Below are 23,301 nucleotides of genomic sequence, written 5' to 3' on the forward strand. Positions count from 1 at the left end.
TGCAGGGGCTGTAAACTGCTCCTCTGCTCTCCTGATGTGCACAGTCACCACAGCTCTAGGAAAGCAAAACCCAACTATCTGGAAGTGAATGTTAAAATACTGAGCTTTGTTCCTATGAATTTAGTGGTTTTTTGGGCAGCCAGTGCAGAGGAAGAAATAAAAAAATCAAACCAAAAACATCAAACTAAAATTTAGGAACTTTTTTTCAAAATTGTCTGTCACTGACTGTTTTGCTGAGGCCTTGAGGAGTAACAGGGCTGAATTTGTGTAGTGGAATAAAGGGAAATGCGTTCATCTGAAAGTTAGTTCACATGCTGATACCAGATTCTATAGCTGATAAATTGATTTAAGGATCTCTCAGTAAAAAAAAAACAAACCAGAAATTCCGGTGAGATTTCCCTGCTTAAATACTTGTGAAACAATGTATTGGTGGCTAGTATGAAAATGATGGCTGGAAAAACTGTTGCCCAAGTGAAGACCTCTTCCTAATTCTCCTTCAAAAAGGAAGAAAGGTTGGAGCTGCAGAAGTTTTCTGGAACATACAGAACTTCTCTTAATGGATTAGCCACACTGTTTTTTGTGGCTTTTTTCTCTTTTAACTGTGCAGGAAAATGTGTTTTGCTGTGCAGAAGCATCGAGTGACTACCTCCCTCCCTCAGGGAATAAACAGAAGACGTTATAATAAGGAGATTTTGCTCCTTGTAGTTGTCATGAATCAGAGGGCTGGTCAGTAAAAATTATCTGTGTATATATACATTATACACGTCTTGTTACTATATATTTGTGTATAATATTAATATATGCTATCCATATCTATATGTTTAGTACACCCATGTGCATTGATATTATATATATGTATAGTTATATATGCACATGTATGAGAGAGAAATCAAGAAGTGATCTTTAAGCTCTGTGGAAGAAATAGAAGGTAGTGCTATTATTTCCTATATGTGTCCCTTGGGAAGTCTTTAGCGTGATTGTTGGATAGTAATGACTCTTCTCAATGTCTGCTTACCTCTTCAAGCAATGATATGACCACTGTTAGATTTATTAAATTCTTTCCTCTGTTCTTTATCTTCTGCTCAACGTTTGTTGTCCCATTCAGATAGTTTTTAACTGGTACTTTCTGAATTCATTTGCGCTCAGTTCAAAGGTTTTTGTATTCCTCTGGCAACGGTGCCTAAAATGAAGAGATCCAGCACACCTTGTGATTGAGCACGCTGCCAACATAACAGATGGATGTGATTGTTGGCAGCCAGGAAACCTTATGAAACATCGGTGTCAAATCATTAGAGACAGCATTTTTAACTCAGAAATATCTGTTAGATGTTCAGGGTTTATGCACATGATGGAGCATAGTCTAATCAGGTTGACTGAGTTATTTTAAAGTTTAAACTGTAATGCCTGAGTGTATAGTTTGAGTGTTACCTGCGTAACCTGCAGCTGTTACATTTCAGCGTCTTCAAGATTTATATTTACTTTGCCCTGAAAAAAATTCCTGTTAGGGAATAAGGTCAAAGGACTAATACCTGTGCTGGCTTCTTAGACCACATGGTGTGTGATGTGATAAGATACCAGTATCATGTCATATATCCTGATTCTTTGCACACATCTAGATTGTGTGTAATTAATTGCAGGGATTAATTTACTTTTCTATTTTAGTGTCACATATATTGCTGCATTTCAAGTTGTATTCTTTTATTTTAGCTAATATAATTATACTGAGATAGGGTGACGTTTTTGAGATATAACTGACCTAGTGATTTTTTCCTTCCTTTTCTGCCCTACATGGAGACAAAATATTAACAGGTATCAAACACGAGACAGTTAGGTATTTAGAATATCCCACTGGATGCTTATCTATATCCCTTAGTTTATAATAACCTCTGAAATTAACTGATTAACTCATGTTAAACCATACTGATTTTATTAGGGTTTTGTAACCCTGAATCAGGTAAGTGCTTTAAAATGGTTACTCTAAATAACAAACAGTAGAATTCCTTTTTTGGAAGTGATTGTTTGGTTATCTTGTTGAGTATGAAATGCATGACAGAATACTTGGGATCCTCTGGTTCATTATAGTGCTCAGCATAATCCCATAAAACCAGGTTCCTGTGTTATTTTATTAAAATGTTAAGCTCTTTCTGTTAACTTAGTTCTAAGAGAGCTTTCTGTATCAGAAGGTGAGGGGTGTGATGGTATGTGGAAACTTATGGCATGTAATTTATCTTCACATAGTGTTCACATCCAGATAAATGAAAGAGAGAATGTCTTTATCATGAAATAGAAACAAGGTGTTCTGGAAAGAAGATTCACAGCTTATAAAATCACTGTAATATGTTAAATTAGCACATTAAATCCAATCCCATTAATCATTTTTTAGCTAAACACAGATATTTCTGCTTCATATTTAAAATTAATGTCTGAGAATAATTTTTTTAAACCTGAGATAGTTTCATTCTAGACTGTGTTATCCTCTGAAATCCAAAGCACTATTAATAGAGACAGGCAAGCCAGTAGATAGCAGGTAGAAGAGTTACTCAAAGCAGGCAATTCCACATTCTTATCATAAATGTGCTGAAATGACAGTAGAGAATGTGCCTGAGGAATTTAATGGAATTTCCTAGTGAATTCATAGTGGCCTTCATCTTAAAGTTCAAGAAGGCTTCTGAGTTTGCATTTATTCTGGTTCTCAAGCATACTTAAGGATGCCTGGAGATGAGAAATCACAAATGCTTAAGACTATATGAATATAAAGTACAAAGAGAGAGAGAATAATTTATAATGCAGTGTCAGTGCTTCTGGTTTTAAAACACCATCATGTCAACCTTTCTTTCTCATGTCATAATAAAAAGATATGTATTACAAGAGAGTTTTACTTTAATTCAGGTTTCATTTTATCTTTTGTTTATTCTGCAGCTATCTAGATATTTTCATACCAGATATGATAATGAATTTATATTTTGGGTGAAATTTATACGCAGCATTTAAAAAAATTATAATATATGCATTTTATAACCATTCAAAGTGGCAGGTTCTAAGATGGCATGGTAGCAAAACTTCACCAATAGCCATGTAGTCATGTAAATCTGTAAGATTCTTGCCTAATCTATAAAGTAAGACCAAATCTAGGATTTTTTTATATTAAAATTGAACCATGATGAAACCACACAATCATTAATCATATTTTGGTTACTGGAGGCTCAACCTGTCCCTCTTCTTCAAATATATAGAGAATTAGAGTTTCGTATGGGAACAAGACTGAGAAAGTACTGACAATACATGTCATGTTCATGTCTATACTCTAAGGATACTGGAGGAATTACTGGGAAGAAAATTCATCCTATGCATTTCCAGGACTGACTACAATTGATAAGCACAGGCACTTGCACTCAGAACTGTGGTAAGGTGTTGGATGGTCCAAAAGTCAGGCCAGTCTGTGACTGCAAGCTGTAGGAGCAGTATGCCTGCTGATGCAAGTATATAAGTATCTTTCAGGAAATCAAGGAAAGGCTTTAAGACTTATTCCTTGGCAAATGCCTCCAAAAGAAACACCTCTACTGCATTTCAGCTGTCACAGTGCTGGCCAATGCTCACACTATTTTCAGATGTGACAGCATATGCTCCTTCTCTTACTGGAAAAACTTTAGTTGATGTCAAGAAAAGCAGCAGAACAGAGCAGGTTGAAATGGTGTTCCTGCTTGAAAGTGGCAGAGCAATATGTCAGTGTTCTGTAGGATGCTCAAATAAAAGAGAGTTTAATTTCCCCTATCCCCCCATAATAAAACACAGTTCTTTTAAGTTAGAAAGTAATTTAGATAAGTTTTCTAATATTCTTTGACTAATATTTGACTTTTAGGTGCTGGGTCAAAAAGTGCTAATTCTAGTGGAAAGGTTGAGGCTGCATAAGCAGGCATTAAAATGTTCAGATGCATCTTTTAATCCCTGCAAGGTGCTGACAGATACAATGAGGAAAGGAAGTGCTGGTGTAAAATAGTGCAAGGCAGTGCATGGGATATGGATACAATTCAGAGTAATCCAAAGATTCAAATGGTACTGCCAGGCTAAGCTAAGGACTGATGCTGGCAGGTACCCACCAGCACTTGGATCAGTGACTTCAGCAGCTGGGAAGAATAGAGAAAAGGGAGGAAGAGATTCAGGCTATTGGAGGGTGAGGTGCAGTTCCAGAAGTACTGGTAAAGGCTAATTTTTATTACTAGAAAGAGTGTCTGGAGTAGATTTGATATATGAATGTTGAACTGCAGACAAAAATGAACTAGAATAAGGTGAGAATTCAGAAGGGGGCTATTACACTAATCTCAGACCTGAAGGTGGCATGTGCTGCTTGAAAACTTTTTAGGTTGCTGTGCAAAAATATCACTGAACTATGGATAAGTGATTAGAGCTGGGGTTTTGTTAAGGTGCAGGTAGCAGGGTCATCAAGTTGGAGAAAATTTTATCTAGAAATGGTTTGCCTGTGCTTGGTATTGATGATGAGGGATCTGGTGGGACTGTGGACATGTACAGGGCAAAAGGATAACATGTTGAGAGCGGGCTGCTTGCCCAGCCTAGTCGCTGAAGCTGGTAACAGTACGAGCTACAGACCTCTGATGAGCCGTGTTATGGGAGCAGGGCAGGGAGAGGCCACAGGGTGCTTCAGTTCTTTTTGCAGTTGTTCATAAAGGTGATGAATAGCTGCCTTGCCCAGGGTTGTACATTCTTTGTGAAATGAAGATATGACCGCTCACACATACACGCTGTTATCCATGTGTAACAGCTGGTTTTGTTGTTACAGAAATTAAACACGTTCAGCTGTGATTCTCTACATTAATATTATGTTCAGCCCTTATTTTAATCAGTAGGTATGCAAAAAGAAAATAACATAAAATGCTACAGAGCTGGCGTGCAGCGTGGGGGCTGTTACAAAAGGAGACTGTGAAAGTGAAGAAAAATTAAAGAAATCAGGGGAGGAGAGAGAAATCAAAGATGACTGGGTTTCCCCTTTACAATTTGAAGCAATTTGATTTTCAGGGCTCCAGTTTTGTAAATCACATTAGCATCTACTTAATCACAGTAATAGTCCCTTTTTACTTCAGTGTATTTGTAAAAGTAAAGTTAAAGCCATGCAAGAATCTACAACAGTAAAACAAAGGTAGGTATGATGCTGATGTATTTATATTCTTTCACCCAGTTATATTCTAATGCTGCATGTCCAAATCCAAATGAAATAATGAAAAGGAACACAATGTTAGTGATAAGCATTCTAATTCTGAGTTTCCCACTAGGATTGAAGTTAGAATCTGATTTGCAGACAGCCAGGCTACATTCTGAAGGCAAGTCAAGTCTTGCTGTAGTTGCATTGGCTCTGATTGGTTTCCTAAACCACCTGTTTCTCTAGTTGTGCTTATTTTTAGGAAATAAAGCTTATGTTGGACAATAGTGGAAAGGTTGAGGCTGCATTTATGTGTTACAAAATATCCTCTGTATCTGTAAGCATTTAAGACAGAGACAAATTAACTGTTTTTAAAGAACACAAGTACAGCAAGAATAGAAATGTAGTATTTGGATTGGACAGGACTTTTTCATTGGAAAATCTGTCATATATACAGTTGAATTTTCCTGTGACTTACTAGCTACTTTTATACACTACTATTTTAATTATTACTTCATGCTTTTTTTCATCAAAGGCTGTATCTTAACTTCTGACCACTCCTGCACTTGCAGCTACCGTGAGTGGAAGGTCTGTCCTGTGTTAGAGATTTTCCCTGCCTTGGCACTTACCAAAAGCTCAGCAGTAGTAGTAGTTTTGTAGGAGAGGTCATTGCTTGGTGTGCTCTCTGGTATAATTACACCACTTTTGTGTTCATTCTGAGATCTCTCTTTCATCCTTTCTTGCCTCTGTCAAGACTTACTCCTAAAGAAAACAGACACTGGGATGGGGTGTGTTGTAAAAGTGCACTTTCAGGTATAGTGAGAAGCACATCAGCTCCCTGAGCAGACCATAGGTGAGCTCATGTCTTACAGTGGGGCACCAGATCATGGTAGACTTCTGTCTGAGACCTGCTGGGAGACACAGCTTAGACTGGGAAACTTCCCAGTGCTTCATGGCTTCTGAGGCTCCCAACTCCTTATGGCATTCCAAGTTCTAATGCAATCTGTAACACTGGATCCTCACTTGCTCACTGGTCTCCATCTCCTCTCCTCTTACACCTGTGTTCTGGTTTCCAGAGAAAATAAGTCTGTCTATCAAAGGCAGATTGAAGTCATGTTGTCCTCACACCAGGAGCAGCCCTTGGTGTGCATCTGCAGGTCGCTTTCTAAATGTTCAGGTCTGGGTGGCAGGGATTAAATATCCCTTTTCACTCTCTTGGGATTGATAGAAAACCTGAACTTTGTCCCAACGAAACCAGTTTTCCTTTCTTGAGGTGGTAACTGTGATATTATGGCAATCAATTGTGATATGAGAAGTCCAGGTTCATTTTTCAGTTTTGACTGAAGATATTCATCTGCCTGGCATGTGGTTCTTGAGGGTGCCTTGACCATTGTGATGGCATAAAAAGAAAGGAGCAAGTGAGAAGTTGAGGAATCTTTCATGCTGTTGGAATTATTCCCCAAATAGTGGTACATACCTAGTGGTGGTACAACAAAAAATTGAAGGCCAAACCGAGGAAATTAACATTTTTAGAAATGCTTCTAAGCATGTCTAATCCTTTCATATCCCTTGGAACAGCATTATGAAAATGAATTCAAACTAGGAACAGCTTATGAAAATTAATTCAAGCAAGGCAGATACGTGAAAAGCTGCTGAGCAATGCTACTGAAACTGAGTTACACTTAGGTATTCAAATCTTTGGAGACCTGTACAATGAAAAACTGATGTTTCCTTCTAGTATGAGTACCTTCAGTGTTAAATGAGACTTCTGTCGAGATTTCAGGATAATTTGGGAGCTGGGCTCCCAGTTTTAATGTAAATATTTCTGCAGTTGCTTTTCTTTAACCTTGCCTTGGTTTTTTCAAGTCTTTCTCTTCTCATGCAGTGTGCACTTGTATAACTGCCTGTGACTGAAGTTTGGAAGACTACTACAAATAAATAATAAGAATAAAAAAATGTGATAGCAGTAGCAACCCCAGTGCCAGTAAGGACAGAGGAATCTACACTGAAATCTATGAGAGTTTTCTTTTTAGCTTCACTGGGAGGTAAAACACAGCCTATGACCCTCTACCTCACCTATGGTAAAGATTTCTGAATCCAAATTCCTGCAACTGCAGTTATGTATAGAACATTTTTGTGCTGGCACTTCTAGGTTATTGCATCTTTATTTAAAAGAGAAAGAGATTTTTAAAGTCATACTGCTGACCTAATTATAAATAATGCAGAGCTGTCCCATGAGGTTGATTTTGAACCAGAAAACAAAGTATGCTGATTATTACTGAATAACTGATAAGAAAGAGACTATAACATGCATCCCCACACATCCCCACTTTTAATGCTTAAGACTGAGCCTTTAATTGTAGTTGTTCTCTTGGAGGTTTCCTGGAGTACCTGTGCTGAGCAAATGAAATTCTCACCTTCTCCTAGGGCCATACCTCTTCTATCAGTATAGGGAAGAGTTTTGGGACTGGCTTACTCCTTCGTCCCTCACTTGTGAAATATTATATCATAACTGGAATGGTCAGAACTGATGCCTGGGTTAAGTTTAGTTAAACCAACTGTACAGCAAAATATGAATCTGTCAGATTATACTTTCCTTTAATTTGCGTCATTTCATTGTGTGGGATTAACACTGATGAATCTCATATAGTGTTCCTGTATGGTAAGATCTGGTTTTTCTAAATGTGTCTTAAAGAAGTGCCTGTATTCCAGACTAATTAAAAATAACAGTTCTCCTAAGTAGGAAGTATTCCTGTTGAAATATCAAACTATTTTTGTAAGAGTGCTTCTCTGAAACATACTGAATGCAGTGTATTCTTCTCAGGATAACAACACAGTTAAATGTGCTTATTCTTATTAGTTTGCCTGTATTTATATTCAGAACATTTGGAAGTGTGTCAAGAATTTGTTGCTCAGGGAGTATATGCTTGAAACCTTTGAATCTTAAATATGATTCATGATATATTGTATATGCCATAGGTTGGTAATATAGTAATATTTCTCTGACTGATGTTTAGATGCTTCCATTAAGTGAATTGATGTCTAATTCTAACTCTTGGTAACATTGTTCAGTCATTATTTAGTGCTGCAACATGTGGAGAACATGGTGATTTATGCAAGGAGAGCTGTGTGGGATTGAGTGTATTTTAAGCAGAGCTTTGGTCTTGTGCTGGACCTCAGCATGTGAGTGGATGTCATATTGAATGAACATTATAATCACAAAAAAAGAACCTTTTTCATGCTAGAAAGTCTTTAATCAAATCCCACTACCTTGGAATTTATTAAGACTCTAGAGGCTAGGGAACTTTTCCAGAAGATTAAGAGCTGGTGAGTGGACAAATATTTTATAACATATGTATTGAAAAATCTTTTAGTTTGGAGAACTGCAGTAATTATAGCAGACTTGTGGTGCTATACAGTTCAGGAAAGTTGGTCTTTGGGATTGTTCTTGTGTATACCAATGGTTTGACAATTCCTTCCGTGGTTTGGATGTTTAATACTATTATTAGAAAATAAATTCTCTCATTCTTCTTGGAAGTGTGGCATCATATGTGACATATCTGTGTGATTAAGTGGGACAGAACAGGAGGTGATCAGAGACTGGTACCAAATATGGGTGAGGTAGTAGCAAGCTAAGTTATATATGCCTGCTTGCAGCAGCCAGGTGAGCAGCACACAAGTGCAGTGCCCCACATGCATCACTTCTTTCTTATCACTTCCTTTGGGCTTTCTTATCTTCAGAACACCTGTGCTTTAAACAAAGGCTCCTGCCAGTCTGTTTGCCTCTTGCTGTACTGATTCAGGGCCCCTCCTAAGAGTTGCTCGCTCCTCGTTAGGATGAATCACCATGGCAGTAGCAGCCAGGTAAGGGACTGGGAGCTGGAAGGGTGAAGCTGACATTGTCTTAAGTTCTCTCAATTTTTACATAGCAAACTACGTGCAAATAAAGTGAGTCTTTAAAGGGGCATCACCTCTATAGCCATTTTTGCCCCTGTGACCTTGGTAGATCCACAGTGTCTCTGTCCCGAGCCAGTGCCCAGTGTGCACGTGTGGGGGATGCAGTCAGTGTTCCTCCCTGCCAGCCCTGCAGTGTCACAAGCCTGTAGGGAATGAAGTTGAGAAACTCCCAGCTTCATTTCTCACTGGTTTAATGAGGTTAGTGATAGACTTTGAAAGAGATCACTTGATTGATTCCTTGGCAAGCAGCCATTGCAGAATTCCTCATTAAGATGCCTCTTTCAATCTCTCCTAAATTATGGTGATCGAACAGCCCAAGCCTCTCCAGGACTGTAAAGAAAAGAAATCAACTTTTAAATTTGTTTAGGGCAGAGTAAAATGAGCAATGTAGAAAAGGGCTGGAATACACATTTTATTTATATTTAGATACTGGTAGTTATTCATATATTGTTTAGGTCCATGATTTTTTTGCTGCACGTACAGTACAGCAAACTTAACGAACATTTTTTTTTTTTTTAGAGGTGTGTGGGGATGGAATTTGATAAAATTAAAAAAGCATGGGATAAAATAAGACAAGACCTTGTATTAGGTCTTTCTCTCTCCCCATTTTACATTAAAATAAATATATATTATAAGAAATAAAGTATAGCTGGGCAATTTTAGTTATTTGCATTCTCCTGAATACTTCATATCTCACCATAACACTGCAACCTAAGAGTTGAAAATGCTGCAATGGTGTAAGAAGTCATCTACTATCCAGTTAAGAGCATAATCCTGTGAAAATTTGGACATCTCAGCTGTTTGAAAGTTTGGAACATGAGCAAATATTACTGTAGCTCTCACTGTTTGCCTATGGGCAGTTTGTTGAAGTTGCACATAGTTGGTTGTCTAGTTTGTTCAAGTGGATTGTCTCCCTGTGGAGATGCAGAACTGCTAGCACCAGATTTACTTTATGAATGCTCAAAATAATATTGTAAACAGATCTTTTCTGCTGTGTTTATCCACCACTTAGGGGGGAAAAGGGGAATACTGAGGTAAAGTAATTCTAAGAAACTGTTGCAAATAATTCCTAATGTTAATTTAAAATTTTTTGGATTGCTGTTCTTGTCACAAGCTGAATGGCTACCAAAGTGTAGAAAGGTCATACAAGAGGAATTCAATCAGCAGTGTGTCCCTGTCTTATACTCTTACCTCAGGGTCCCTACCTTTCTCATTTGTAAAAACAAAATGCAAGGCTGAATGTTGCTGTGGTTTTCACTGATACTGCCTTCTAAAAGTCAAAGGCTTTGTTACAACTGCAGTCCCCCACACTTCATGAATATTCATTAAAAGAGCAAGATTATTCATGGCAAGTAAACATAGAAAGGAGATAATATAAAAAACAAAACACACAGGTGAAATTTCAGTACTGTCACCAACAGAATTACCATGGAAACGCTCTTATTAGATACTTAAAGTATTTTCATCATTGTTTCCTTTTTCAGTTAAAATTGTCCCATTTTCTAAAGGCAGATTTTTTAGGAGATACAAAACATTTGTCTGGGAAACCATATGGGGCTGAGGGAGAAGAACTGAAGATCGTACGTAGTGAACTGTTAGACTACTTTTATACTGCAAACAATTCCCAGCGAAGTAAAGACATTTAAGTGGCGTCTGAGTTTTGTTTTTTGGTTGGTTGGTTTTTGGTTTTTTTTTTTTTTTTTTTGTTTTTTTTTTTTGGTTTGTTTGTTTTTTGTTTTGAATTCTCTTGGTGGTTCTCTCTTATAAGATATCATTTAATTGATCTGTTTGATTTCATATAAAAAGTAGCAAAAATGTCAAGACAACAATGTTATCCTGTGTATCTCCGGAAAGGACAGAGTAGAAAAACAACAGAGCTATTGTGTATTAGAAGTAGATTGCATGGTGTTTTACTGGTGTACCTTTCTAAACCTCTTACATCTTGAGCTTTTGATTCCCCCAAAGGACAGTAGAATATCTTTCTTGCTCTCTAACCCCTCATAAGATGTCAATGTCTGGGTCAGAGATAATTGATTTACCATTCATGGCTGACACTTAACTGGCTCTTCAAATGCCATTCTTTAACTACTCAGTAGAGGAATGAGAGTCACTCTATTAGGTAAACATACTTTATGAAAAGATGCAACAACTACTTTATATTTTTAAACTTTTTGTTGTTCTCTTCCTTGAGTCCCTTGCTGTTCTTTTATACCTGCCTAAAATCATGATAAAATATGGCAGTTACTATTAGTATTTCAGCAGGTAATGTGGCTGCTACCTCAGCAGCTGAAAATACCTGCTCTGAAGGGTTTAAAAGCTGTAATGAAATGCATTTAATGCTGCAGAGCTCTATCATATTTTTATCATCACAGATTAAAGTCTGGGGGAAAAAAACTATTAGGAAAAAGAACTAATAGTTCTCCTCTGTCATTGACACCATTTGGATTACAGGTGGCCAGCAGACAACAGGAAAGCTGAGAGAGTGCACCAGCTCTGTTTTGCGGCACTGAGGACTGAATGTACCTTATAGCATGTAATGCCCTTTACTGCTAAAAAGAGAAAAATCACTGAATTGAAGTTATGGTTATAAAGCCTTATGTTCAGTTTGTCCAGGACTAGAAAGTTGGTTGAGTGGGACTTTATGTTAATTGTTTAGATTTGGAGAATGTGGGACATTTCAGTGACAGCTCAGTTTAGTGTAAACTCAGCTTTTTCTTCGCTCCCACAACCTTTGAATAAGCTGTGCTTTTATTCAGTTTATGAACAAAAAAAGGTGTTGATCCTTGGTTTATATCCCTTGTCTCTACCCTAGTACACCTCAGCAGAGAAGTGGTAAGTGGTTCCTTAATAATAAACAGATTATTTGACAAGATTTGGTGTGGGGATTTTGGCATTTGGTTGTATGTTTTTTGGCTTTAATTGTCTCTGAAGAAACAGAGAGAGTCAAAGACAATCGTTTATTTACTAATCTCTCTCCCATGATCCATTTGAAATTGAACTTTTGAAGTGTTACTTCAATGGTACTTCATAAAAACTCATTGTGGGTGTGTTTTGAAGCCAGCTGCCTTATTTCTTGTCTATATTAATCTTTGTTTATGCACCACCTTCCAGTATGTGATACACTAATATGTGGCTGATCCTAAATCTTTGTATCTTCTCCTAATAGTATAAATAAGACAATTTAATTTTGGTTTTGTCAGTCTCTTACATGACCTCAACCATTTTTTCTACTATTTTGAAGTGCTTGTTTTTCTCTGTGACATTCAAGAACAAAAGACAGGTCTTTCCATGCTTCACTGCACAGCTTTTGGGTTTATCTTCATACTTTTGATGGACAGGCACTATATTTTACTGATCCATACTTCATGGTTGTCATTAAGCATACGTGGAACTGAAATACTCTGTCCTCTAAAATAGTGTTTTCTTTATATTTTTAGTGAAAATCAAACAAGGGGATGTTACACTATCTTTTTTGTTCAGTAGAGAAACAGGCTGTTACTAGAGAGTAGTTAAATAGTGTTTTTCTGGCTGACTATGATGCAAGAAAAATTGAGATCCAGCCAGTCTTGCACTGGTGTTAACTTACATTTTGATTCTGATCAAAACATTAAAATACCTGCATTACTAAAAATTTTCACACTCAGAAGAGTAATGTTACCCTCTGTAACTGGGCATACACTGCCTGTCCTGACTGTGAATGACTGTGCCAAAATGTAATTCGTGGAACACAGCTGCAGAACTGCTGGAATTTCTCTTTCAAGTGGGGAAGGGATTCCATTTCTTTAGTAATTTTGTTGAAAGCCACAGCATTTAAAGGGTTTTCTTAATTTGCTACTGTGTCAGCACTGGTTTGTTCTGGAAGAAGTCTGTGACAGTATAGGTTGTTCCCCCTTCAGAAATCTCCTCCCTTTTCACCGATCTTCTGTTACAAGATAAAACAAAGCAATAAATCTTCCTTTGTGTCAATCACCACTTTTCTGTTCTTGAAATAAATCACTCTTGTTAACTTTAGGTTCAGTTTCTTCTCTTCCTGGCTTGTCTTTTCTAATGTTCATTCTCAAGTGTAACTAAAAAAAATAAATTAAAGAAATGGAAGTAAAGATGGAATGAGATACTACAACTATGTGATGGTTCCTAATTGCAGCTTTCATCATGCTAATGATAAGTATTGTTAAATCACATGGTGCATAGAGACCTTTATCCTCACTGTTAATATAGTGTGCTCTCCGTTTTGCAAGTCATTCTGAACAATAACTATTCTTTTTTTTTAAAAGAAAATTCAGAAAAATCAATAGTCTAGTGTGCTTCTTTGCAGATAACTGATTCCAGTGAAACAAAGTCCCTAGATATGAGGTTTTGTTTTCTTTTTTAAAAGAATTAAAGGCAAAATTAGTATTAATCTCTGTTAAACTCTCAAAACTGCTATAGAACTACTGCTTTTCTAAAATGGAATTAAGTGTACATCTATTTCATAAATGGTTAATAGTCATTTTAACACTAAGAGGCACTCTAATTTTCTGGGGAAACTCACTCTTACATTGTTAAAACAGCACTATGAGTTTGTCATATGTAACAAACACTTCCTCATACAGTTCTCAATAATGTAGACATTTCTGTTCTGTATCATGACAATGGTTTAAAGAAACCCATTAGGGTTGATGCTTTGTCTCCATCTGAAATATCAAAGCCATTCAATTAACACAAAGTATAGGAAGCTGACTCTCTCTGACTGGTACAAATGCTAAAGAGAATCCCACTACTAAATTTTTTTTTAATAGATGCATACAGATAATAACAAGGTTTTTTTCAGAGATTTACCTGGATACCTTTATTATCATTCTACAATCAAATACACAATAAGACTCCTCTCATGATGAAATAATTTTCTCTGGATTTCTGCTTTTTCTCAAAACATGTCTTCCATGACAAATGGTATAAATATACGCACTTTGGTGAATACTGTGGAAGAGTATAGACTAGTGGTTTGGATATAAGGAGGTTTGTAAAGAGTTTTATCAGCACTCTTAACTGGCCAGGAGCATTCCAAGGGGAGGGAAGAGTTTCTTCCTCACCACGAGTGTTCAGTAGTTACTCATTTGTCCTGAGGAATGGCAGCTAATAGTGCAAACATCAGGGGCTGTGATAGAGAGATCTACCTTGCTAAACTGCTTGATAGTGGTGCTACTGAACTTACTGGGAAAATGTCTTGCAATGTTCTTTGGGAGTAGAATGTCTCTGGTTTTGAAAGATTGGCGTAAAGGCATTGAAATCGTGGGTGTCTTTGTGGGTAACAAGTGTGACTCAGCAGGAAACAGCTCCACACATGCTGAGTGCCGAGGAGGTGGCTGTGGTTGCTGTACCCAGCAGAGGGGATGCTGCAGGGACAGCTCAACTGCCTGGAGACCAGAAGGGTGTTTAGTTCCACTTATAAGTCTGGTCTGGGGACCTTGGGCTATGGCTAGACCTGTATGTGTGCAGTATGTAAATAAGGAATCCCAAGTGCAGTTCATCACAGCCTTCTCATTTGTCTGCCTGTCTTTTAATTTTCGCTGTATCTCCTGTAGTCCCCCTGTCCCCCCCAGGCTTTATTGCTTATATGTTCAATCAGTACATCAAATATTAAAGATATAGACTGAGATAAATAAAATCATTCATGCTGTCTGTGTTTGCTTGGCATCAATAGCCAGCTAAATAATACTGTTCTGAGAACTTTGTTAACATCAGTTGATGAAGCTTCTGTGTGCAGCAGAGCCTTGATGGGTTAGATTGCTCTGTGTGAGGTAAAGGCTCTTTGATCTGGGAGCCAGAAAGAATCCCACCAATTTCAACTCCAGCTAAAACAAGAAAAACTCCTACTTTGGAGAAACAGAAAAGGACAAGATCAGAAAGAGAAGACGGGAACACTGAAGAGTTGATCCCAGGATATCACAGGCATTTTAAAAACCAAGTGAATATTATGGAAATTGTTCTAACTCTCACATCATTTAATTAGATGTGTTAGGTTTATTCAGACCACAGTGAACAAATTGAGAAATTAAGAGGACAAATTGAAATGGGTTGGTTGTTCTTTAATGAAAGGAATATGCTTAGATCAAAGTAAAAACTGAAAAGGCAAGCTAAAAGGTTAGCCATACATTAATAATTCAACGTTCCTTGAGATTAGTTTCATCGTAGTAATTTTAAAAAGAGCCGTAGTCTGTGGCTCTGTGTTCATCCATGAATCTGTGTGCAGTCCTTAAGTAGGAGTAGAGCATTTTGGTCAGTTAGGCCCTTCTGCAGGAGTCAGTTCATTAAAAATTGCAGGGCTTCAGAAACAGCTCTAGAGCTTTCAGGGGAGGCTGCTAGTCGGGCAAGATTAAGTTGAGGGGTTTAGCTAAGTAAGGTACCAGTAGTCTGCCTGGAAGTGGTCACTGGAAAGGAGAATTAGGTGAGGGGGCAGCAGAAAAGCTTAGGAGCAGAGAGCAGCTTCAGGGCTAACCTAGAATTTATCTTTTTTTTTCTAATTGGCTGTTACACTGGAGATATGATGCATACCACAAAATAAATTAACAGTGTTTGTATGATAACAAAGGTGACTGTATTTTGGAAGACTAACTGTACCTTGCTTTCTTGGATTATTGTGGAAAGTTACACATTTCCACATGACAGTGGCTCTGTGTGTGTACACAGTGCATGGTATAATGTATAGATGTTTAATATATTAATGTTAAATAATACTTTAAAGTGTGATCATAATACAAAAAAAATGGCTCATTTTTCTCACTACAGCCAATGGTTGTAGAATAATGGTTATAGAATAATACTTTCACCAATTTAGTTCATAAACCAGCAGTTTTCCCACCTACAGATGAGTTATAACCAAGAGTTATCATTTGCTGTTTCTGAACTGTCAGAGCTTTAAGGGAACACAAATTTTAGTTTGAAGAAGTTTAACCAACTTTAAAAAAGTATACAGAAGAAATCTGTGAAAATAATCAGAATATTTGCCTGTGCTTGTGTGCCCATATGGTCATATTTTGTTCAATGGAGAGCTAATATATTAAGCAGCTGACCAGAGTATTCAGAGCAATTTAAAAGGTTTAGTGAATCTCTTTTCCCACCATTAAAGTTACTGTGAACCCATGAGCAAGACTGAAGCTGGGGAGTTTTTGTGAATTTATTGGTTTGGTTTGGGTTGGGATGTGTTTTTTTTTCGGTGCAAGTTAGTGTGGGTTTTTCTGGCAATTGTTACATTGGAAATCACGTGACCATTTCCAGCTCTAAAATTGAAATGGCAATAGCAAAGAGCCAGGCAGATGAGGTTTACAAATATCTAGCCAGGGTAAAAACTTGCACATCCAGCTTTGGGAAAATGCAATAAAAATCTTTGCTTGTTTACAAACACAGCTTTAATTTCGGCCAGGAGATTGATTGCATGCTTGCATTCTATATTCCAGTAAGAATAGGTTTCATCAGTTTTGATTGGTGTTAAGTGTTTCTCTTGGGTTTGTTTGAATGATCATGCTTTAAGATTTTATTGTTTTAGGGAAGTTATTTGATCAGACTGCTATGTTTTCAGCAGGTACATTGTACTTCTAACCTGCAAATACACACACTAAACCTTGGAAGACTGCAGACTTGAAAGAAAATTCTCAGGGAGAATAAAACTGCAAAAGGCAGAAATGCTTAAACCTTGAGGTATTATTAAATGAGATGCAAATGGTATTTGTGCAGTGCTAACAGAGTGATCTCGAACAATGGTTTATGGACCTTCACATAATTATCATTGCAGTGGATTCTTTTTTCCCCTCTATTCAGTGCAACTCTTTTATTTCTTTCATCCCACATAGGTTCCTCCTCTGAATGTGGTTTGATGAGTCATTGCATATTGTGTTTCAATCAGAGAACATGGCATGCTAAGAAAAAGAAAAATAATTCAAAGAAAGATACCCAAAGAATTTGAAAAACAAATTCTTTCAATGAAATTTTTTTCTGTTTTCGCAATATGAAAGATCAGCAGTAACTTGGTAAGAAATGCTGTGCTTAGGTTTGTTTTTGAAGACCATCATAATCAATATTAATTTTGGAGCATATAATTGATAATCAGAAATGATCCGTAAGATGACTGACTTCTTAATTGTCTGGCTTTAGAATGAGGTATTGCAGACAGCTGGTCCCAAGGCTTGTATTAGTTTCTTTTCTTCCTTTTCGCTCGGGTAGATTTCCAGTGGCTTTCAATCTTTTTCTTAGCACCTGTATATGTGTACACATGCATCTGTTTTCCTCTCAAGTGGATTACTTTAGGTGTGCAAGGGGTTCTTCCTTCAGGTTTTTCACTACACAGAGGACATAGTTTGTTCTAAATATTCTAAAATAGGTAATATTTTAGGATCTGTTCAAGTCAGTTTATTAAATCCTAGAAAGAAATCTTTCAACGACTCTATAAACAATTCAGAAAATATTGATTTGGGGTTTTTTTAGTGTGTAATCTTCCTTTCCATTTAATAACTAGTCAATTTTTAAATAGTTAATACTTTACAGTTACTCTGTGTTTGAGGGCTCTAAAATGTATTTCTTTTTCAGCATTGGCTGAAATTTTGCCAAAGGTTGCAATTTTTTGCAGTGAATCACGTGTGGAGTCATTGCAGAAGTGCTTCAATGTGCTTGAATATGCAATATATACAAAGTCCTGGTGGGATTTGTAAATTATTGCTATAGAACAACTGCGAGATGCAGGATAAATGGTAGAAAAAGAAAAGCTAAGATCAGGACAATTGGAAGAAAAGGGTGCTGTGGAGATCCTAATATACCATTTTCTACCACATCATCTGAATTTGTAAGCCCTCCAAATGCCTTGCAAATCTCATGAGGGAGTGTGTGTGCACTGGTTGTGCAAGTGATCTACATTGCCACTACTATCTGTTACTGCTGACATCCCTGTGAGGTAGATAAGATGTGTTTAATTAAGGTAGTGATCATCAACCATTGCAGACCAGGAATGCCAGATGGTATGTACCAGATGGCACAACCCTGATGGTAGGTGTCTTAAAAATACCCAGCTCAGAGAGATGGGTGAAACATCAGTGACAGTGTTGGAAGGATTCAATGCCCCTGAGCAAGTACTCCCAGTACTACCTGAATAAGTATATCTTGGTTTGAATCTTGTCACAAAATTCATAAAAGCCAATTAATTTTCCTCCTATTTCTCACTGCAGTGAAATCTCCTGTATGGTATAAAGAAGAGGGTATACAGCACCAAGCTATAACTAGCCTTCCTGCCTTCAGTACATTAAAATTACACACAGCTTCAATTACCACAATAATTTAGGACTTTTGATTGTTTAATCAGCAGGGAAACATTTCCAACACTTATGTGCTAGATTATTGTGCTAGATTTGGTGGAGTGATGGCACAGATGAAGACAAGATAGTAAGGTTGACAAAAAGGACTAATAAATCATTAGACTCTTAACAAAGTAATAATTGCTTTAAGTGGTAAACCCAAAAGCTAAATTGTCCTCGGATGTTCTGATCAATATTGGCAAATCAACTGTTTCTTCAGGTTGCTTAAGTATAATGCCACAGCTGAGGTCGTTGGTACAAAACTGAAACAAATATTATTCCACATAAGAGAAAGAGAAATATAGAATTCTTGAAAATAAGGTTTTTCCTTAAATTTAGGAAAAAATGCAGTTAATTCTCATTGTGACCAAGTTTTTAAAATTGGTGAGCAACAATAAAGACAGAAGGACTGAGTAGATAGATGTTTACTCAATTTTCTGAAAGGAAGAAGGAAAGTGAGTTCAAGAGTTGTGGATGTTTGTATCCAAACAAACTTTACTATTATGTTCTGGGGGATTTGATGCCCTGTCTTTTTATTGCATGTCATTGCATAGCTTTGCTGCAGAGGTGAGCTCTTCATCTGGGCAGTCTCTTTGGTATTTGCTGAGCTGTTGCTGAGCTTTCAACATCTGAAACTCTCAGCATGAAGCCCATAGTAGAACAAGACTGTAGCTACATAAATTCCTCCAGGATTTGTTAATGTGACTTGTTTATCCATCATTTTCTTCCTCCCATTTCACTTGGAAGTGACAGTCCCTGTTCTTCCTTAAGTTCCAATTTAATTATTTTATAATGTCAGCATTAAATGCATGCCCAGTCAACCCTAAAAGCATAACATAATACTAACCATTAAAAATTAAACTGCATTTCTGTTTTGGCTTTTCTAATTCTTGCAGACACTAGAAGTTTCAAACTACATTAATTATGCTTACACTAATTGCAGCAGGGTTGCCCGTGTTTCTGATGTTGCTTGAGTTCTCTCAGTATTGAAGCTCCCTCACTTAAGCTTTCCCAGATAATTCATATGATGTTGGATTAGAATATCAATGTCTTTCTTCTGTTTTCTTTTTTCTTTAGGATTGAGCAGAGAGTGATTTTGATCATTATTAATTGACCCCAAAAAATATTTTCCTACCAGGAAATTTACAGTTGTTTTGCAGTGTGAATCAGGTGATATTATTTTAATGAATACACTTGTCATTTTTAATACTATGAAGTTCACCAGACACCTTTAGAGACATCTTTAGTGCAGCTGTTAGTATAGTGGACTAGACTGCAATGAGAAGAGGTCAGTTCAACATCTGCCTTTCTTATTTTGCCCCCACAGTAATGCCCACCATTCTGCTACTTCAGAAATCTCTGGAGTGTAACATAAACTGTGATTTAATGACTTGGAGCCTGCTGTTCCAAGTGATACTCTGACAAGCTGCTAACCTGCTGGAGCTTATGCAAGGCTTTTTTTTTTTTTTTTTTTCAATCCTTCACAGAGAGTGGCTTTGCTGGCAGCAGGTTTTATGTGCCAGTATAACATATTTTCCAAAGTGAAGTTTCCAATAGGAAAAATTGGTGAGATGTGCAGAGCTGAGAAGGTCTTCAGTACCTGACAAGAAAGTACTCACCCAGTTTGTTCATTTTATTACTGTAGACATGAAGTGTTCCTTAATGTGAACTGGGATGTTAAAAACATAAAGATCAGCTGAAATAGTATTTGTAACATGCTTTTTTTGTCTTTTCTACCTGTATGGACACAGCCTCCCAAACCCATTTGATTTAATAGAAATCAGGCATCTTCAGATCACTGATGATGTGAAAATTAAACATACATTTCTAACTATAAGTGGTCTTGAGACTGTTGCAGCTTGTATGATGTCACCAAAATATTTTTAATCACTGGTGGCAAGCTTCAAGGTAAAACTAGCTGATACAGCAATTTCTTGAAATGAGAGACCCCCCGAGTTTAAACTCTCCTATTAAAGTGTGCCTCAGTGTTTTACTTAATGCTGCTTTCAGCTCCTCCCGGGCTTCACTGGTTTTCTGGGAGCCATTTCTCTTCCTATGACACTTATTAATGCTTTATGAGGACAAATGTGTGACACACATCAGGAAGAGCGATGGATTTTGTAGCTGAAGTTATAAAGCACGTCCTGTGCTGCAGAGAATTACAGGGAGCACACGGTGAGAAGGGACCGTGAATGCCAGGACATCCGAGTGGGACATTGGTACAGGAGTCTCATCACAGATATGCCCGTGTGAGCTGCAGCAAATTACTCTGTTGTTGCTCTGCTTTTACTGTGGTCTGGATGGTGTGGCTTTTTCTGTCAGTGCATGGTGTTCCTGAGTTAGGGATGGTTCTCTGTTAGTGCAGCTCAGCTAAATGCTGCAATAGCAGAGTGTAAACTGTTTTTAGTTAATGGGATTTTAAAAAATGAGTTTCACTGCTCAGTAAAAGCAGAGGATAGGCTATATGTGGGATTCTTAAAAATAGTGGGTTTAGTTCATTCCATCCATTGTGGAACATTTAAATCAGTGAAAAGTTCTGCTTAAGAGATTTTGCAGTCTTTTTAGTGGAGAAGATTCTGGGTTTGGGGCTACAGTCACTGAATGTTAATGTAATAGTTAAAATGAATACATTAAATAAGCATGGTCAAAACATTGTATCTGGCTTTATACTTTCAACTAATTAGTATATCAATTAAAAGTTATTAATTTGTTTTTTATTGCAGGGCACATAGAATATTTGTCTTTTCCTAGTAAATGAACAGTCAGGCACCTTCTCTTTGACTATAGTTCATTCAATAAATTTCAATAAAAGTGGATTATTTTAGAAATAAAAAGCCATGTTCCCCCTCAGAGGACTTTTCTGTGGAAACTAAATGTTGGCTTCTATTCTGGAAAGCCTGTGATTGGCAAAACCATTCATGGATTTGGATTTCTCACCTGACCAAACTAAGACTCTCTGGAAAATGGAGCAGCATCTGCAGGTGCCTTTCACAGACTGTTTTTGGAAACTTGAGTTAAAATTAATCTCTCGATGCCTGATGTTCTTGGACAAAATCAGAATGCCAGAAATTACAAGCATATGAGTTACAGATCTTTTAAATTATAAAACTCAAGTCCAGATTAATTCTGCTCTTTTCCTTTCTAGTTGACAAAAACAATGATTTTTTTAAATGAAAATTTTCATATGCAACCACTAAAATTTTAAAATCATATCAACTTACTGTGAAATTAAATGGAAAGGTTACATCGTATTTGATTCTAACATAAACAAATTTTAAAGCTGAGATAATCAGATTACTGTGTAGTATGACATCCATTTACTCTCTAGTTTCTTCTCTGGACCCTTTCTTTGACACATCCGTGTGCAGATAGACTGTGCTGCACACAGCAGGATTTGAGAGAAGCTAGACTGAGATAAAGTGTATATTTCTTTCATTTTGCTGCATGATGCTGCTTTATCAATGTGGTGAGAAGGCCCTTTTGGATTTTGTCACTAATGTGACATTTTGTCACTAATAGAGTATTTTTTCAGGAGCTGTTTTAATTGCTGTATCTCCTTAAAATTGTAGAGAATTGTTAGGGACTGTCATGGCTTTCACTCTTTGGTTTCTCATTACAGACCCTCTCCCAGAACTAGAACATGAGAACTGGTTTAGCATTTACTCTTAATTGAGCACAACACTGAGCAGATGTTCTCGTGCTCCACTCATGGATCTCTTTCCTTTGCACTGTCTACTGGTCTCATACCTTTGAGGTGAATTTGCTCTGCTTGTAGGTTTGTTAGAAAAGTATCAATTTTGTCTGTGGATTTCTGTTGGATCTGTGAGCTGTACCAAGTCATCTTATTGTCTGCGTGATCAGTAATTAGATCCAGTACAAGAAAAACAGTGGGAGAGCAAGGTCAGGGATAAGTAAACCTTAATTGCCCTGGATTAGCATTAATTTGAAAGTGTAAGACTTTTTTTCCCCAGTAGGTAACTGTGCAGTCCAGCATGGCTGCTCATGCTGGTTTGTCACTATTCCACTTAGTAACATCAAGAACATCAATTTACAGGCAATTTTCCTATTATTATAAACTGAAAAAACTTTTGTCTTTGTTTTTTGGAGGGAATTTTTTGGTCATTCAGACTCTAACAAAAAAGGCCAAACATTCTATAACCAGTACTGCTAGATTCTGAGTTACAATAGTGTGGTATTTAGTTCTTTAAGTAACATAAAAAAGGAAACCTTGTTTTGTAGGCTCAGTGTATATGGGGTTATAATACAATCTTTTATGTCTGTGTGTCAGATCAAATCTTTCTGTTAATCTGTTTCTTGAACCTGGTAAGCTGATGTGAGATTTTTAATGTTGTTTATTCTAACAAGTAGTTGATACTTGAAATGTGAACTGAGTTTTGTTGTCACTTGTAATCTAGCTGAATCTAGCTGAAGTAGCTAACAGTGTATTCATCCCAAAGACTACTATTATTAGACTGAATAATGACAGCAGCAGAAAATGTATTATTCTCCAACTATTAACTGTAGTATATTGGAACTTACTGCTATTACCCAAATATATGGTGATCACATATTTCTTAAGTTTTATGGAAGATCCAGTAGTACTAATAATGTATTATTCCAATATGCTTGGAATCTTGGGAAAAGGAAATATTTTTCCTTGGGTTCTACAATGATACATTAACCACCCTCCCCAACTTGAAAGAATCTTTCAAAAAACTTGAAAATGCATTTTAGTAGAAAGTGATGTAGCTGTTACATTGATGGTGTGAACCAGTGATGTCCAGAAATAATCCTCCCATAAATCCCTGTCAGGTATCATGTGTGGGTTCTATTGTCTCCCTTAACCTGTAAGTTTAAGTAAAGATGTAAGTT

At 37.0% G+C, this 23,301-nt stretch overlaps 1 long non-coding RNA gene across 5 annotated transcripts in view; it reads left to right on the plus strand.

Annotated features, from left to right (window-relative positions):
- LOC126635419 (uncharacterized) overlaps window positions 1–23,301 on the plus strand; it is a 154,123-nt gene that overhangs the window by 75,732 nt on the left and 55,090 nt on the right. The gene's annotated exons all lie outside the window — the stretch shown is intronic.

Source organism: Myiozetetes cayanensis, unplaced genomic scaffold (assembly GCF_022539395.1).
Source record: "Myiozetetes cayanensis isolate MyiCay16 unplaced genomic scaffold, myiCay2020 scf12, whole genome shotgun sequence".
Lineage (NCBI taxonomy): Eukaryota > Metazoa > Chordata > Aves > Passeriformes > Tyrannidae > Myiozetetes > Myiozetetes cayanensis.